At 44.8% G+C, this 18747-nt stretch overlaps 1 long non-coding RNA gene across 2 annotated transcripts; it reads right to left on the bottom strand.

Moving 5' to 3' along the window:
• Positions 1–9475: 9475 nt before the first annotated feature.
• On the bottom strand, positions 9476–17795 carry LOC148138566 (uncharacterized). 2 transcript variants are annotated; one of them, XR_015753913.1, is made up of 3 exons: positions 17736–17795; positions 12139–12238; positions 9476–9570 (listed from the first exon to the last, which is right to left on the bottom strand). It is a non-coding gene; the product is annotated as an uncharacterized LOC148138566 (long non-coding RNA). The 2 variants fall into 2 exon arrangements; XR_015753912.1 differs by lacking the exon at positions 17736–17795 and adding an exon at positions 14607–14692.
• Between the last annotated feature and the right edge of the window lie 952 nt (positions 17796–18747).

Genomic DNA, 18747 nt, shown 5'->3' with positions numbered 1-18747 from the left:
AATGTCCTAGCGCCCTAGCCTCTTAACCCACACACCAGTCCTTGTTATCATATAGCCTGCCATTACACACTACCTATGCTTAGCCACTAACAGTCCCCATAAACAGCTATTTACCCTTCCCCTCCAACGCTCCCATCTCTTTCTTTGGACTCTATCACCACCTATCATTTACTCCTTAACTCCAACCTTCTGCATATAAACTGACATTTCTTTTCAGTCGCATCAGTTCTGAGGAAGGGTCAGCGGATCCAAAATGTTAACTCTGATTTCTCTTCACAAATGCTGCCAGACCTGCTGGGCTTTACCAGTACCTTTTGGTTGTTGTGTGAGATTTACAGCATCCGCAGTTCTTTTGGTTCTAATTTACCAGGAATTTCTAATTCAGATCTAGCAGCCTAAAACCGTGTTTATAAACACTCCCAGTCCACACAAACACAATTTCTCTCCCAGTCTCTCTCACTCCCTTCCCACTCACTGAGTACACCCCCACCACAGTGACACTGCACCTTCAGAGTTCATGGTCACGTGTTGGCCCACTGGACCCACCCCTCATTCACTCCCATTGTCTGGAGGATCACACCAACTCTCCTATTGGTCTGAAGCTGCCATCAAGCACCCGGACCCCATTGTGACACGAGTTGTGCGCTCCTCCCAGGATTATTGGAGGCTGAAGGGTGACCTTACTGAGGTTTATAAAATCATGAGGGGCACGGGTAGGATAAATAGACAATGTCTTTTCCCTGGGGTGGGGGAGTCCAGAACGAGAGGGCATAGGTTTAATGTGAGAGGGAAAGATTTAAAAGGGATCAGAGGGTTAACTTTTTTCACAGCAGGTGGTGCGTGTATGGAATCTTCTGTCAGGGGAAGGGGTGGAGGTTGCTACAATTAGATCAATTAGCATCTGGATGGGTATATGTATTGGAAGGATGTAGTGGGATGTGTGCCAAGTGTTGGCAAATGGGACGAGATTAGGTTAGGAAATCTGGTCAGCATGGACTAGTTTGACCAAAGGGGTTGTTTTCATGCTGTACATCTCTATGGCTCTGCACTAGAATGAGCTTCAACATTCAGTGAAAGGGGGCAGTATCACAGAGTAGAGGGACTGGGGGCTATTCATCCCATTGGGGCTGTACTCTCTCCCTCTGGAGATGGTGCCAGTCTGTCCCAACTCACCTCCCATTTGCCTGTATTCCTCCAAATCCTTCCTTAAAAGAAGCTAAATTGCAAATTTATTTTGACAATAATTACTGAATCTGCATCCAACTGTCGTTCAAACTGATCCACATGCTTAGAACTTACGGAATAAAATAATGTTCACATTTTTAACCTGCATTATTTGCCAATTACTTTAAAGCAGTTACTAAAAATTATGACGTTAATAATTTCTCCATCTGTCTCTCTTTAAATTAAATATCTTGGAAAGAAATCTGCTCCTGGTTTAAATCACTGCTTAGCCTTCCGAGCTCCAAGGAGAATTATCCGACCTTCTCCTAACTCTCCACATAGAGATGACCTCATGGTTCCGGAATTCGATCCCTCTATTAAGAAAAGCTAAAACGCTGTATGCCTTCTAAACAACACCGTCAACCTGGGTGGCAACTTTCAAGGATCTGTGTATTTGGACACTGAGATCTCTCTGCTCATCTACACTACCAAGAATCATACCATTAGCCCAGTACTTTGCATTCCAGTTATTCCGACCAAAGTGAATCACCTCACACTTGTCTGCATTAATCTCCGTTTGCCAGCTCTCAGCCCAGCTCTGCAGCTTATCCAAGTCTCTCTGCAACGTAGAGCATCCTTCGTCACTATCCACAACTCCACCGACCTTAGTGTTGTCTGCAAATTTACTAACCCACCCTTCTACACCCTCATCCAGGTCGTTTATGAAAATGACGAACAGCAGTGGACACAACACTGACCCTTGCGGTACACCCCTGGTAACTGGACTCCAGGATGAACATTTCCCATCAACCACCACTCTGTCTGCTTTCAGCAAGCTAATCACTGATCCAAACTGCTTTATCTCCCACAATCCCGTCCTTCTGCATTTTGTACAATAGCCTATTGTGGGGAACCTTACCGAACGCCTTGCTGAAATCCATATACACCACATCAACCGGTTTACTCTCATCTACCTGTTTGATCACCTTCTCAAAGAACTCAATAAAGGTTTGTGAGACACGACCTACCCTTCACAAAACCGTGCTGACTATCCCTAATCAATTTACTGTTTCCTAGATGATTATAAATCCTATCTCTTATAACCTTTTCCAACACTTTACTAACAACTGAAGTAAGGCTCACTGGTCGAGAATTACCAGGGTTGTCTCTACTCCCCTTCTTGAACAGGGAACCACATGTGCCATCCTCCAGTCTTCTGGCACTATTCCTGTAGACAATGACGATTTAAACATCAATGCCACAGGCTCGGCAATCTCCTCCCTGGCTTCCCAGAGGATCCTAGGATAAGGCCACTGGGCCGGATGGGTTTTATCTATTTTCACACTCTGCAGGATTTCTAATACCTCTTCCTTATGAACCTCAATCCCACCTAGTCTAGTAGCCTGTATCTCAGTAATCTCGACAACATTTTTGTTTTCTAAAGTGAATACAGTTGAAACATATTCATTTAGTGCTTCCCCTATCTCCTCTGACTCCACATCCAACTTCCCACTACTATCCTTGATTGGCCCAATCTTATTCGTCATTCTTTTATTCCTTAAATACCTATAGAAAGCCTTAGGGTTTACCCTGATCCTGTCCGCCAACAATTTCTCATGTCTCCTCCTGGCACTTCTGAGCTCTTTCTTTAGGACTCCCCTGGCTATCTTGTAACCCTCAAGCGCCCTAACTGAGCCTTCACATCTCATCCTAACATAAGCCTCCTTCTTCCTTTTGAAGAGAGATTCCATTTCCTTTGTAAACCACAGCTCCCGCACTCTACAGCTTCCTCCCTGCCTGACAGGTATATACTTATCTAGGACAAACAGGAGCTTTTCCTTGATCTTTGAGGGTTCCTATTCTCTGCCTGGTTACTCGTTTATCCTTAGTGTATTTCTGGAATCTCTGGATTCTCCGGGAACCTATTTCCCAAAGCCCTCTCATGTCCCGTTTTGCTCTCCTGGTTTCCCTCGAGTATACTCCTACTGCCCCTATACTCCTCCAGGAATTGACACAAACACAATGTCTGCACCTGCCATATCCCTCCTTCATTTTCTTGACCAGACCCTCAATTTTTCTCAACGGGCAGCATTTCCCACACTACCTGCTAAGGCCTTAACAGGATCATACTGTCTGTGTACTCTCGTTGTCGCAGGCCTATGGACGCAATGGCAGATGAGGACAGAGAAGCAATGATTCTCAGTAAAGAGGTCGTGTTGGGAAAGATAACAGCCTAAAGATAGATGGGTCGCCTGGCCGTGATGGAATGCATCCCAGGGGACGTTAACAGATGGTAAAGTGTAAATAGCAAATGCACTCGTGATAATTCACTAAAATTTGCTGGACTCTGGGACAGTTCTGACAGATTGGCAAGTTGCAAATGTGATGCGAATATTTTAAAATGGACCCGTTAGCATAACGTCCTTAGTGGGGAAGATGCCCGATCTCTTAAGGAAGAAATAGTGAGCTATGTGGATAGAAACTGTCTCATCAACCAGACACAGCATCGATTCATGAAAGGTAAACTTCACTAAGATGAGTGGTAGTGTGTGCCAAGGCCACTGTAAGTCTGCACAGGGATACAGGTAGGTTACGTGAGTGGGTAAGAATTTGGCAGATGGAGTTCAATGTTGGGAAAGGTGAGGTCATACATTTTGGTCGGACCAACAGCAAACTGATGATGAAATGGTGAAAACTTGCAGCATGCTGCTGTACAGAGGGAGTTGGGTGTCCTTGTGCATGAATCACAGGAAGTTGGTTTGCAGATACAGCAAGTAATTAAGGCAGTGAAGGGAATATTGTCCTTCATTCCTAGAGGGAGGGTTATGCTGCAGCTGTACAGGGTGCTGGTGAGGTCACACCTGGAATACTGTGTACAGGTTTGGTGCCCTTACTTCAGGAAGGATGTACTGACACTGGAGGAAGTGTAGAGGAGGCTCACTAGTTTTAGTCAGGATTTCAGAGGGTTAGCGTATGCGGAGAGATTGAGGAAACTGATAGTATGCTCATTGGAATTTCGAAGTATGGGAGGTTGGATAGGAAATTATGAACGGAGTAGATAAGATATAAGCAAGGAGGTGATTTCCGCTGGGGGTGGGTCAAACTAGGAAGCAGAGCATCAAAATAAGGGGGTATCAGATTTTGGACAGAGTTCAGGATGGACTTCTTCAGCTAAATCTGTGAATCTGTGGAATTTGCTGCTGAGTGCAGCAGTTTAGATTATCGACTTGACTATCTTTAGGTCAAAAGGTAGATTTGTGAACAGGAAAGGAATTAAGGATTATGGTGAGAGATCAGGAATGTGTATCTGAGGACATGAAAAGATTAGCCCTGATCTTACTGAATGGCAGAGCAGGCTTGAGGGGCCAGGTAGCCTGCTGCAGCTCCTCTTTCTTATGTTCTTATGTTCCCACTTTCCAGCCATCCCTTTCCCTGGGAATAGCAAAGGAATATTAAAATTTCTCGGCCTTGTGCTGTCAAAATTCACCTTTGTCCAATTTAGAACACCGTTTAGATCTGGTCTATTATTTTCTGTAACTATTTTAAAACTAGAAGAATTATCAGAGAATCCGGACAGCGTGGAAGTTGGCCATTCAGCCCATCACAACCACACCGACCCTCAGAGACTCCTACCTTACCACTGTAACGCTGCATTTCCCATGGCTAATCCACCTAGCGTGCACATCCCTGAACACTCTGGGCAATTTCACATGGCCAATCCACCTAACCTGCACATCCCTTAACAATATGGGCAATTCAGCCTGGAATATCCACACAACCTGCATATCTTTAGATAGTGGGAGGAAACCAGAGCAAACAGACAAAGCCCACGCAGATAATAACAACAAGGTGATCATTCCTTTCTTATTTCCCAGTTCCACCAAAATAACGTCACTGGATGTACTCCCAGGAATATCCTCCCTAAGCACAACTATAATGCTATCCCGAAACAAAAAGGCCACTCCGCCTCCTCTCATGTCCCCCTTTCTATCCTTCCTCTTGCATCGACACCCTGGAACATTAAGCTGCCACTCCCACTCATCCCTGAGCAACGATTCTGTCATACTCTTGATATCATAGTCCCATGTTCAAAACCATACCCTGAGCCCATCTGCCTTCCCTGTCAGGCCTCTTGCATTGAAGTAACTGCAGTGTAACTTGTCAGTTCTACCTGGTTCAGTGCCTTGTCCTTGCCTGCCTTAGCTGTTTGACTTCTGAACTGTACCAGTCTCAGACATAACTCTTTTCTCACTATCACTTTGGATTTACCCTCACTGGATTAATGCCTCCTGAGTAACACTAGCAAATCTCCCTGCCTGGATATTAGACACTTTCCAATTCAGGTACAATCCATCCTTCTTATGCAGGTCCACTCTACTCCAGAGGAGATTACAATGATCAAAAGATGTGAATCCTTCTGCCCTACACCAGCTACTTAACTAATCATTCATCTCCTCCATCCTGCTATTCCTACTCTCACTAGCGTGTAACACCGGGAGTAATGCAGATATTATGACCGAGGACCTACTTTTTTATATTCCAGGCTAATTTGCTATATTCTCTCATCAGGACTTCATCTTTACCCCTTCCTATGTCATTGGTACCAATGTACAATGACCTCCCACTGGTCGTTCTTCCCTTTGAGAATATTCTGCTACCTGTCCGAAACATCCTTGACCCTGGCACCAGGGAGGTGCCATCCCATTCTGATGTCTCACTGTCAGCTGCAGAAACAGCAGTCTGTGCCCGACTACAGAGTCCCTTATCATCATTGAGTGTTTGGAATCTGATATACCTCTCATTATAGTAGAGCCAGTCTCAGTAAGTAACTTGGCTGTCAGTGCAACATTCCCCTGAGAGTCTTTGACCACCTACATTTTCCAAAATAGTATACTTGTTTCAGATGGGGATAGCCACAGGAGACTCCTGCTCTACCTATCTCCCTCTCCTACCTTACCGAGAGGTAACCTATCTACCTAACTGTATCTGCAGTTTTCCGGCCTGAAATTGCCACCTATCACACACCTGACTCTTGTAAATTCTTCATTACCATTAAGCACCGCTCCATCAGATGCATGTGATACAAGAGGTATTGCTTCACTTCCTGCAGGCTATCATCAGGATCATTCAAACTCTCCCTACTCTCCTCCAGGAAGTGCACAACACTGTACGAATGGCCATCTCTGCACTTTAATCGGTAGACCCAGAAAAAGGCAGTCTTACAGCTTTACAAAAGACTACTCGAATACATTAGTACCTGTATTTTATATTTAAAACATTCAACCAAAAGATCATAATAGAAGCATTTAAACTAATAAACACTCACTCTACTGAATGTTGCAGATTTTAAAATGTAAAACAGAGTAAGATTTACCTTTTAAGAGACTGAAACCCACTGAGCTGATCCCCGGCTGTGGGTCACAGACATACAGCACGGAAACAGACCCTTCAGTCAAACTCGTCCCTGCCGACCAGATATCAGAAACTAATCCCTTCCCATTTGCCAGCACTTGGTCGATATCCCTGTAAACCCTTGCTATTCATATACCCATCCAGATGCCTAATAAATGTTGCAATTGTAGCAGCCTTCACAACTCCCTTTGGCAGCTCATTCCATAAAAGCACCACCGTCGCATGAAAAAGTTGCCCCTTAGGTCCCTTTTATATCTTTCCCCTCTCGTGCTAAATCGATGCCCTCTGGTTCTAGACTCCCTCACTCCAGTGAAAGTACCTTGTCTATCTATCCGATCCATGCTCATGATTTTATAAATCTCTGGGCGGCACGGTGGCACAGTGGTTAGCACTGCTGCCTCACAGCGCCAGAGACCCGGGTTCAATTCCGCCTCAGGCGACTGACTGTGTGGAGTTTGCACATTCTCCCCGTGTCTGCGTGGGTTTCCTCCGGGTGCTCCGGTTTCCTCCCACAGTCCAAAGATGTGCAGGTCAGGTGAATTGGCCATGCTAAATTGTCCGTAGTGTTAGGTAAGGGGTAAATGTAGGGGTATGGGTGGTTTACACTTCGGCGGGTCGGTGTGGACTTGTTGGGCCGAAGGGCCTGTTTCCACACTGTAAAGTAATCTAATCTAATCTAATCTGAGATCACGCCTCAGCCTCTGACACTTCAGGGAAAACAGCCCCAGCCAATACAGCCTCTCCCTATATCTCAAACCCTCCAACCCTGGCAATATCCTTATAAATCTTATGTGAACCTTTCAAGTTACACAACATCCTTCTGATAGGTGGAGAACAGAATTGCGCACAATATTGCAAGAGTGGCCAAACCAATGACCTGAACAGCCGCAACATGATCTCCCAACTCTCTTACTCAATACTCTGACCAATGAAGGAAATCATACCAAACACCTTCACTATCCTATCTACCTGCGCCTCTACTTTCAAGGAGCTATGAACCTGCACAGCAAGGTCTCTTTGTTCAGCAACACTCCCCAGGACCTGACCATGATGGGTATCAGTCCTGCTAAGCTTTGCTTTTCCAAAATGCAGCACCTCGCACTTATCTGAATTGAACTCCATCTGCCACTCCTAAGCCTATTTGCCCATCTGATCAAAATCCCATTGAAATCTGAGGTAACATTCTTCACTGTCCACTATACCTCCAATTTTGGTGCCATCTACAAACCTACTAATTATACCTCCTGTGTTCACATCCAATTCATTTATATAAATGATGAGAAGTAGTGGACCCAGCACCGATCCTTGTGGCACTCCACTAGTCACAGGCCTCCAGTCTGAAAAATAATCATCCATCATCACCACCCTCTGTCTTCTGCCTTTGAGCCAGTTCTATATCCAAATGGCTACTTCCGTGAGATCTAACCTTGCTAACCAGTCTCCCATGGGGAACCTTGTCGAACGCCTTACTGAAGTCCATATAGATCACTCTACTGCTCTGCTCTCATCAATCCTGTTTGTTACTTCTTAAAAACCAGATCAAGTACGTGACACATGATTTCCCATGCAGAACGTTATGCTGACTATCCCTAATCAGTCCGTGCTTTTCCAAATACACGCAAATCCTGTCGCTCAGGGCTCCCTCCAACACCTAGTCTAGCACAGCGTCTGTCGTTCCCGGGCTTGTCCAAACCGCCTCCGTTAAATAGTGGCGCCATATTAACTAACCCGCAGTCTTCTGGCACCTCAGCTGTAACTATCAATAATACAAAAATCTCAGCAAGAAGCCCAGAAATCACATCCCACGCTTCCTACAGAATTTTAGGGTACACCTGATCAAAGCTTGGGGATAGGTCCACCTTTATGCGTTTTAAGACATCCAGTACTCTGTAGTATGGACATTTTTCAAGATGTCACCATTTATTTTCCCACATTCTACATTTCCGGTGTCCTTCTCCACAGTAAATACTGATGCAAAATATTACATCTTGATAAAACAAATGAGGGCAGGACTTACACTAATTAAAAGTAAGGCTTTGAGTCGTGATATGGAACAAACAATTAGAATGTTTAAAATACATTCAGACAAGTATATAAATAGGAAATATTTGGATAAATGTGGATCAAGCGGAGGCAGGTGCGATTAGATTAGTTGGGAATTATGGTCGGCATGGACTGGTTTAACCACAGGGTCTGTTACTTTGCTGTATAACATTATGACTAACTCTCACTATCACTGTGAATTCCTCGGTCCTCACAACTCCCCAGATCACTTTCACCTCATCCAGACTAAACCCTTCCTTATCTCTAGAAATTCTCCCTAGACTCAGGACCATCACTATCTCTGGTATCACAAATATCTCAATCTCTGTAACATCCTCCAATCTCCTCCCATCTCATCACCCTCACAATTTCAAATCTTGACAACCCCCACAAATCTGTCCTTCTCCACAGTAAACACTGATGCCTCTTGTTTAGTATCCCCCCAACAACCCCATCTCCTGCGTCTCCACACAAAGGCTGCCTTGTTGATCTTTGAGGTGGCCTATTCTCTCTCTAGTGACCCATTTGCTCTTAATGCATTTCTAAAAACCCTTTCCCTATTCCTTATCCTATTCGCCAAAGCGGAGTCCTGTCCCCTTTTTTGCCTTACTGATTTTACTCTTAAGTATACTATTCTTGCCTTTATACTCGAAGGATGTTTGTGATTTTTTGGATTGGAATAAATGCAAAATATTACATCTTGGTAAAACAAACGAGGGCAGGACTTACACTGATTAAAAGTTGGGCCTCGGATAGTGATATGGAACAAAGAGACCGAGGGGTTCAGGTCTTTGAAGTATGTGTCACATGCAGACACGGTGGTTGAGAAGGGGTTTAGCACATTTGCCTTCATTGCTCAGATCTTTGAACCTCGGAGTTGGGACGTTTTGTTGAGGTTGTACAGGGTGTTGTGAGGCCTCTTCTGGAATACTGTGCCCAGTTCTGGTTGTGCTGTTATAGGAAGGATATTATTAAATCGGAGCAGGTTCAGAAGAGATTTACCAGGATGGTGATGGGAACGGAGGGATTGATTTATAAGCAGAGTCTGGATAGGCTGGGTCCTTTTTCACTGGAGCACAGGAGGCTGAGTGGTGACCTTATTAGAGGTTTATAAAATCCTAAAGATTAGATTAGAGATTAGATTACATTACAGTGTGGAAACAGGCCCTTCGGCCCAACAAGTCCACACCGACCCGCCGAAGCGCAACCCACCCATTCCCCTACATTTACCCCTTTACCTAACACTACGGGCAATTTAGCATGGCCAATTCACCTGACCTGCACAACTTTGGATTGTAGGAGGAAACCGGAGCACCCGGAGGAAACCCACGCAGACACGGGGAGAATGTGCAAACTCCACACAGTCAGTCGCCTGAGGCGGGAATTGAACCCGGGTCTCCGGCGCTGTGAGGCAGCAGTGCTAACCACTGTGCCACCGTGCCGCCCAAAGAGGTTCAGTAATGTGAACAGCAGGTGCCCTTTCCAGGAGGGGGCGCGATTGAAGATTGGGGACATACTTTTTAACGTAAGAAAAGGAAGGCTTTAAAAAGAAGTTCTGGATTTTATTTTTTGTTTTTGCACAGAGAGTGGTTCACATGTGGAATAAACTTGCAGAGGACGTGGCAGCTGTGAATACAATTACAATTTCAGGGTAGCACAGTGGCTCAACGGTTCGTACTGCTACCTCTCAGCGCCAGGGACACAGGCTCAATTCCTGTATTGGGTCACTGTCCATGTGGAGTTTGCATATTCCTCCCCATGTCAGCGTGGGTTCCTCCAGGTGCTCCCGTTTCCTTCCACAATCCACAGATGTACAGGGTAGGTGAACTGGCTGCGCTCAATTGCCCATAGTGTTCAGGAATGATTGAGTTGAGTGAATTAGTCAGGGGTAAATGTAGAGCAAAAGGGTAGCGGAATGGGATTCTAATAGGAAAAAAAACATTTGGACCCATATATCAATAGGGAATGGTAGGATGGACTTGGACCAAGTGGAGGCAGATGCGATTAGTTCAGTTCGAATTTATGGTCGACACGGACCGGTTGGACCACAGGGTCTGTGTCGATGCTGTATAACTTTATGACTCGTTACCTCTGTAAATTCCTCTATGCTTGGAACTCTCCCTATCAGTGCCACCTCATCCTGCCTTACAAATCCTCCTCATCTCTATAATTCCTCTCCAGCCTCAAAATCCAAAAATCTCTATCACAAATATCTCTATCTCTGTAATATCCTCCATCCTCACAATCCTTTCCAACTTGCATCTCCTCCAGTTTCATTATCCTCCCCATGTCTAATCCCCTCCAGTCTCTCAAAGCTCTGCTAGATGTGCCTTTCTTTATTTCCAGCTTTCAGGATGCCCAATGTTTATTTCTCACTTGATGATGGCCCTTTCCAATTCCTGTGCTGAGCTTCTGAATTTCCTCTTAAACCTCTGCGTCTCACTTTCCTCCCCAAAACATTTACCAATCACGTGTCATCTATTCTCGTATCACCTTTTCTGACCTGATGTCCAATGGAGCCTGTCATATTCCTATAATAAACATCTCAGCGGTCTACAGAACAGAAAAAGGTCTGGTGGTCCATCGGGTCTGTGAGAAAAAAAACTACCACCGAATTATCCTCATCTATTTTCCATTACTTGTGGAAAAGTGTCATGTATCATGGCATCGCAAGTGCACACTAAATACATCTCAAATGTTTTCGGGATTTCTGTGTCTCCCACCGTCACAGACAGTGAGGTTTAGTGCAACTGTTGCTCGATGACGACATCACCCGCAGGGATACAGAGCAGCTGGGTCTATGCAAACCAGAGGTCGCCCAACACATTGGGAAGGATGGCAGGGTCCCTGAGAGGGGGCACAGGAGAGTTACCAGGATGGTTCAAGGAATGGGGGATTTTAGTTGCAGGGACATGGGTGTTGTTAATACATATCAAGACTATCCATCTATTATAGATGGACTCTTGTTCTCAACCTCTCCCCTTGCCTGGGCTGTGGTAACCTTCAGGTTAAACCACCACCAGACGTCTCTCCCTAACGAGAGAGCAGCCCGATGGTCTGGTAGGACAATACTGACTATACCTTTTGCGCAGTGATGCCACTGTACCTCGGGGGTGGAGAGAGGGAATGCTGAATGTGGTGGATGGGACTTCACTCAGGCAGAGTGCTTTTTCTTGGAGGATGTTCACTTTCTTTAACATTGCTGGGAGCTGCACTGATGCAGGCAAGTGGAGAATGTTCCAACACAACCCATGTGTGCCTTATAGACAACAATCAGACATTGGGGAATCTGGGGTTTGGGGAAACTGAGATTGTTCTCCTTGCAGCAAAGGAAATTGAAGGGAGCTGAGAGACAAGTGCTTACAAAACATATACATTAGGATGTTAAACCTTACACTCATCAAAAAAGGATTACTGGACACATATTGAAGATTTCGGGGAGATCTATTGACAGGGTGGTTTGATTCAAAGGAGAATTTTTATGCAGAAAATGGAATTGAGCAGGAACAAAATACTCACACACAGTGCAAATATCCAGGTCCTGATGAATTGAGTAATTCAGTCAGAGTTTTGCGTTACAATTACTGAGATTCCCATCTGAATATCCACCTGTAGTATCCTGTAATACAAGTTTATAAAATCTGTCACTGTCAGGTCAGGTTAGTAACTCACACCATCCCCTCCTCCTGGCCCAGGATGACTGTACACATTACTCTTTGTGGAGGTCAGCAGTCAGTTCAGGGGGAAATCTATCTGGGTTTCTATGAGTTTCCACCTTGGGACTTCATGTGACTGAACAGGGCAGATCTTTGACACATGGGACAGAATGTTCCAAGAGTCAGTGAGATGCGGAGAGTAGGATTTGCTTCCTTTTCTTTCCTTCCGTGTTGCCGCTGTGCCTCATCAATAAGACATGGGGAGTGAAAGGTTCATGCAGCTTGATGGGCAAGTTGTCTCCATTCTGACCAATGGGCAGCAAGGTCCTCACAGTTACTCCAAAGAGTCTCTCTGAAAAGACAGCAACTCAGCATGCTTCCCACTGCCCGGTGCTCCCTGGAAATATTTAGAAGAATGAGGGGGGAATCTCCTAGAAATTGCAGAACAGTAAACTTCCAGAAGGATTATAAACTGCTTACAGAGAGGGATTCGTTGGAGAAGTGGATAAGTTGGTAAATGGAGCATAACTTGGGATAATGTGAAGTTGTTCATTTTGGAGGAGGTAATAAAAGAACAGAGGACTATTTAAATGGTGGAAACTGTAGAAACCTGCAACACAAAAGGGACCCGTGGGTAACTGCAGGAAACAAAGAAGGCTAGCACACAGTTACAACAGGTCATCAGGAAGGGAAAAGGAATATTGTTCCTGATTTCAGGGGATTTGCAGTATAAGAGTTTGGAGTATATATCTGAGAGCCACTTTATATAGTGCAAGTGAGACCACATCTGGAGTAATGAGAGAAGGTTTGGTCCCTTTATTTAAGGAAATACATCACTTCATCTGAAGCATTCAGAGAAGATTGAGTGGGATGATCCCTGGTTTGCAGGGACTATCTTTTAAGAAAAGGCTGAAGAAGTTGGGACTCGACTCATTGGATTTGGGGGAGAATGAGAGGGGATCTTATTGAAACATATAGGCTTATTAAGGGGTATGACAGGGTAAATACTGAGAGGATGTGTCCCATCATGAGGGAACCTAGAACCAGACTCTGGGTCAGTTGCAGAATCAAGGGTTCTGTTTTAGATTTGCCAACTTTAATGCAACACAGACATGGGTAAGGGGTTTCAGTAGCAATGGAGCTGGGGTGAGGTGGAGAAAAGCAACATTTTAGAGATTGGAATTCCTGGTGTTTGTGATTGTGTAGATGTCTGTTCAGAAGATCACCTTGGGGTCAGAATATGAGAGCAATATTGTGAAGAGTGTAGTTCTGCCTCAGGCATTTACCAGTGAGAGGGAGGGGCTCAGCAGTAAGGGAAAGGAATTTGTAATAGCAACTGAAGGCAATGGATTTAATCATTGCAGTGTTTCATTGGAGGAAATTGCAGCCAATCAAGTTGTAGGCGTGTGGTGAGCAGTTTGATGAATGAGTAACAGTGGAGCAATGGAGAGGGATGATGGGGAGAGAGAGCTGGGCATTGTCAGTTTAAATGTGAAACCAATACGATGTCACATCCTGGCAGTATGTAGGTAAGATACAGGAGGGGACAAAGATAGATCCTGGATGGACACCACATATGAAGAATTCAGAAAGGAAAGGGAGAGTGGAGATGGAGCAGGATTTTCCAACAACCTTGATGTCAAATATTAGTTCTTAGCAGAATTAGAGAGAAGGACATAACCAGAAAAGACAGACAGAACAAGGAACATAATTTGTGAATTGGTGAGGGGGAGTGATGAGGAGGAGCCAGACTCCAAAACTGCTATTTTTACATCAGTGACATCACCCAACTCCACCCTAGTCTCAGCTCATTTACTGAAATACTCATCCATCCTTGTGTTATCTCTAGACTTCGTTATCCAAACACAGTCCTGGCCAGCCTCCCACATTCAACTTACATATAAACTCAAGAATATCTATAAATCTACTGCCCAAGTGTTCACTTGTACCAAAACTTGCTGATTCATCAAAAGGCTCCTATTTACAAGCAACAATTTAAAATTCTCTTTCTTGATGTAATTCCTGGCTGTGAACATCCCTGTCTCCCTGCACCATACAACCTGTGAGACCTCGACAACTCATTTTCTTTCAGACTCCCAAAGATGCATTTATTCATTGCTTCACCGGTCTGGCTGTTTCGACACGGTCAAGGCAACACAATCTGGAATTCGCACCCTGACCCTCTCAGACCTGCTTTCCTCTTTTAAAGTATTCTTGAAAACCTGCTTATTTGGCAATACTTTTGATCACCTGACCTAATATCCCCATCTGTGGCCTTATGTCAGAAATTCTCAACTTCTGTGAAATTATAAAAATGATAAAAATACAAACTGTTGTTGATTTGCACACACATTGTCAACTCTTCACTGTCGCAGTGAACAATCTGTAACAGCTCTTCCCCAACTACATTGTGGGAGCACCTTCACCACACGAACTGCAGCTATACAAGGAAGTCAAACATCACCCTCTCCACAGGCAATGGGGCTTTAGCATTAATCACTGGTGTCTGTGGAGAGAGAAACACAGGGAGTGCTAAATGCATTACAGGAAGTGAGAATGTTGCAAAATTTAATGGTCAGAAATGGAAGGAAAATGCACTCTTGTTGAAAACAAGAATTATTCACTGGCAAAGATACTGTGGAAAATTTAGTCCATTTAGAGAGCAGCACATTGTCAGTGGTTGGGCAGCAGAGGAAAATTAACTTACAAAAGGTCTGTGAACGAACAGTAAAACACTAAACAAGCCAAACACCCTGTATCCCAAAACTTTAACTCCCCTTCCCGCTCCACCAAGGACATGCAGGTCCTGGGCCACCTCCACCGCCAAATCCCAGGCATCTGATGCCTCATCGTCTGTGTTCGGATCCTCCAACCACATGGGATCAATGTGGATTTCACCAGTTTCCTCATTTCCACTCCCCCCACCTTATCTCAGATCCAGCCTTCCAACTCAGCACCGTCCTCTTGACCTGTCCTACATGTACATCTTCCTTCCCACTGATCGGCTGCTGCCTGACCGGCTGTGATTTTCTAGCATCACACCCTTTGACATTGAAAACATCCTGACTCTGACACTGTGTAAATCCTGCCCTATCACTCCCTGCCAGGGAAGGCTGCGCATGCGTCCCCCTGCAGCTTGCCCCTCACAAAGTCGACAGCCACACACGTGTCCTGTGGATCACTGCCCCCAATAAGGATGATGGTGATCACTCATGCCTTTCACCATTTTCTGGTTTGCCACAAACACGGGCCTGAGATTTTCAAATGTGTGTTTTCCGATGTGCACTAAGTTCTGTAAAACGTCTCAGCCCATTCCATTAAAATTTCCTTCCCTTCCTGGTCAATAGATCTTTCCTTAACCGTGCCCTGCACCTTCACACATTTCCAATGGCTTGGTCGCAATAACACTGTGCTGCCAGTGAAGCTTATCACGTGGTTGAGTATAGCCACGCCCCTCATTCACTCAGATTGGTTGGAGGATCAACCAGCACTGGCTCATCTTCCAGACCCATCCCCATCATCTTATTGGTCCTGCACTGAGATCAATCACCAGAGGCCCATTGTGGGCTGGAGCATGCTCAGTGTTTCCTGCTTTTGCTGCTATTCATCAGGTATAACAGAGAGGGTTAATTCCTGTTTCTCCTAATGTCAGACATTAACAACAACTTCCTGCATTGTATGGAGCCTTTCACACTGACAATTCTCCTAAAGTGCTTCATGAATGCTGGAAACGTTGACTAAAGAGAACAACTTTAAGATACATCTTTGAGGAGTACAGAGGGGGTTAGGAATGATATTTAAGAGGATTTTTTTAGATTAGATTACTTAGACAAACCATCCAAAGAGCAACCCACCCAGACTATTCCCCTACATCTAAAACTACGGCAATTTAGTGGCCAATTCACCTAACCCGCACATTTGTGAACTGTGGGAGGAAACCGGAGCACCCACGCAGACATGGGAGAATGTGCAAACTCCACACAGACAGTTGCCTGATGCGGGAATAGAACCTGGGATTCTGGAACTGTGAGGCAGCAGTGCTAACCGCTGTGCCACCATGCCTCTGGAGTTCTACCACACCTAGTTGTGAATGGTGATGGACAATTAAACAACTCACTGTAGGAAGCATCACAGATATCCCCACCCTTACTGATGAAGGGACCTCACACACCCATGCACCAGATAAGACAACAGCATTTGCAGAAATCTGCAGCCGGAAGTGCAAAGTGGGATGATCCATCTCAGCCTTCTCCAGTGGTTTCCAACATAACAGCTGTAAGTTTTAAGCCAGTTTGATTCAGTTTGAATAACATCAGGAAATGGTTAAGTAGTGCAAAGGCTACGGGCCCTGCCAATATTCTGGCAATAATACTGATGGTTTGTGCTCCAGAACTTGCCACCCACCAAACCGAGTACCACTCCAGCACTGGCAGCTACCGACAATGTGGAACATTGCCCAGGCATGTTCAACACAAAAACACAGCCAATTTCCATCTATCAGTCCACACTCGATCAGCAGTAAAGTGATGGAAGATGTCATCAACAGGACTATCAAGCTGCAGATGTTCAGCAACAGTCAGCTGAGTGACACTCATTTTAGGCTCCACCAGGGCCACTCAGTTCCCGATTGTGGTACCGCCCTGATTCACAATCTGGCAACCAGTTGAATCCCGGAGGTGAGTTGAGGGTGACAGCCCAGTCCCACTCCAAAACCTCTATTTCTAGCTGTGTCTACCCTTGTCTCAGCTCATATACTCTCATCCACCTTGTGTTTTCTCCAGACTTCATTATCCAAACACACTCCTGGCCAGCTTACCATATTCAACCTCCCTGTAATCTCAAGAAATTCTAAATCTCTGCTACCCAAGTACTCCCTCGTACCAAAACTTGTTGATCCATCAAAAGGCTCCTATTCATAATCAACAACATAGAGCCACAGAGATGTACAGCATGGAAACAGACCCTTCAATCCAACCCGTCCATGCCGACCAGATATCCCAACCCAATCTAGTCTCACCTGTCAGCATCAGTCCCATATCCCTCAATTTAAAATTCTCACCCTGGATTCAATTCCTTGTTGTGATCATCCCGAGCTCGCTGCAAAACACACCCTTTGAGACCTCGACAACATTCTCTTCCAGACTCCCAATGATCTGTTAATTCATTACTTCACCTGTGTGGCTGCTTTTACAGTTGCCAAAGCAACAAGGGCTGAAAATCGCAGGCAAAACCTCTCAGGTCTGCTTTCCTCCTTTAAGACATTCCTCAAAACCTGCTTATTTGGCAATGCTTTTGGTCACCTGACCTAATATCATCCTTCTCTGGCCTGATGTCTGAAATTCCCACTAATATTTTTGTGAAATTATAAGCAGGATAATAAAACTACAAACTGTTTTTGATTTGGACATTATCTTCAAATCATCACTGCTGCTGTCATGAATACTCTGTAATCTCTCTTACCCAACCACATTGTGGGCGCACCTTCACCACACAAACTGCAGCTGTACAAGAAAGTCAAACATCACCCACTCCACAGGCAACTGGGCTTTGGCATTTATCACTGGTATCTGTGGAAGGAGAAACACAGTTGATGTTTCAGGGAGTGCAACACGGATTACAGGTAATGAAAATGGTGTAGAATTTGAAAGTCAGAAATGGAAGGAAAATACACTTGCTTATTGGAAAAAATAATTCTTGACTGTCAAAGATTTTCCAGAAAAAAATGAAAAAGCAGCACATGGTCAGGGGCTGAACGGCAGAGAAAATAATAACTTACAAAAATGTCTGTAAAAGTAATCGTAAAATACTAAACAGACCAAATATACACCCATTGTTCAAGACTGAGAAAGCGAGATAATGACAAAGTGGTCATAAGGGAGCCCAGAGAAGAAACAGAGCAGTATAAGTTGTTATGACCCCACAGTCATAGAGATGTATAGCACCGACACAGACCCGACAGTCTAACTCATCCAAGCCAACCAGGTATCCAAACCTAATCTAATCCCATTTGCCAGCACTTGGCCCATTTCCCTGCAAAAGATTCCTAATCATATCATGTGTCTATTTAGATGCCTTTAACAAAATTTAATTGTACTAGCCTCCACCACTTCCTCTGGCAGCTCATTCCACCCACTGCATGAAAGAGTTGCCCTTTTGGTCACTTTGAAATTTTTCCCCGTTCACCCTAAAGCAATGCCCTCTACTTCTGAACACTCCTACTCCAGGGAAAACACCTTTGTTCATTTACTCTATTCATGCCCCTCATGATTGTATAAATCTCCATAACATCACTGCTCAGCCTCTGGCACTCCAGGGAAAACAGCCCCAGCCTTTTATGCCGCACCCTACAGCTCAAATCCTCCAGCCCGAACAACATCCTTGTAAGTCTTTTTTGAAACCTTTCAAGCTTCACAGCACCCTTCTGATAGGAGGCAGGCCAGAACTGCACACACTATTCCAAAAGTGGCCTAAC

The sequence above is a fragment of the Chiloscyllium plagiosum genome, unplaced genomic scaffold (assembly GCF_037043375.1).
Source record: "Chiloscyllium plagiosum isolate Xiang-an unplaced genomic scaffold, Cpla_swu_hap1 HiC_scaffold_40, whole genome shotgun sequence".
NCBI classification, from domain to species: Eukaryota; Metazoa; Chordata; class Chondrichthyes; order Orectolobiformes; family Hemiscylliidae; genus Chiloscyllium; species Chiloscyllium plagiosum.
This window is presented reverse-complemented; position numbering and strand designations above follow the sequence as displayed.